Genomic DNA, 981 nt, shown 5'->3' with positions numbered 1-981 from the left:
ACAGGGTGATACAGCCTGCCAACACCTGCACAGGGTGATACAGCCTGGATTTCTTACTTTAGTCACTAGGATTATGAAAAACCGGTCTGTTTTTCTTTTCTTTTAAAAAGATTTATTATTTTATGTGTATGAGGGTTTTGCCTGTGTGTTTGTCTATGCACCACGTGAGTACCTGGTGCCTGTGGAAGTCAGAAGAGGGTATTAGATCCCCTGAGAATGGAGTAACAGAAGGTTGTTAGCTGCTATGTATGCTGGGAATTGAACCTGATGAGAAGATAATCTCTTAATCGCTGAGTTATCTCTCCAGCCTTGTCTTCCTCTTTTCTTCTTTTCTCTTTCTTTTTGCTTCTTTCCTCCTCCTCTTCCCCCTCCCTCCTCCCCCTCTTCCTCTTCCTCCTCCCCCTCCCCCCTCCTCCTCCTTCTTGCTGGAACTTTCTAGCATTTTGAGCATAAGCTTTACAGCCTACCCACACCTATGTTCCTGTCCTTGGTGTCTGTCTTTTATGGTTCTTTAGTAGGAAAGTAATTCTGCTTGAAGCATCTTGAATCTTATTTTTGCAATTCTGATATTGAGTTTCACTCTTAGTAGGCTGTGAGCTCAAGACCAGTGCCCTTTCCCAGCCTGTGGGGGCACTGTCTCATTTGGCAGCATTAAGTCCCAAATAGGGGCTGGTGATGGGTCAGATGGATGGCCAAGGTCAGTGCTGGTTTCATGTAAGTTGTGCACAATAGACCTGGAAGTGGGGCGGGGTAGCTTCTGCAGTTCCCATTTCTGCTTCCCAGGCCACGAGTAAATGGGGAGTATGGAAATACGTCAAGTGGAAGAGCTGGCCTGCCTTCTTGTAGATGCTGGGGCCCCTGCAGAAAGAGGTCCGATGCCTTCTCTGCCCCAGCAAGCGAGGTACCCAACGGTGGGTGTGACTGCTGCAGCATATCCCTCTCCATACCCAACGGAGGGTGTGACTGCTGCAGCATCTCCAT

This window comes from Grammomys surdaster, unplaced genomic scaffold, assembly GCF_004785775.1.
Source record: "Grammomys surdaster isolate TR1022 unplaced genomic scaffold, NIH_TR_1.0 219, whole genome shotgun sequence".
In the NCBI taxonomy this organism is placed as follows: domain Eukaryota; kingdom Metazoa; phylum Chordata; class Mammalia; order Rodentia; family Muridae; genus Grammomys; species Grammomys surdaster.
Note: the sequence above shows the minus strand (reverse complement) of the source record.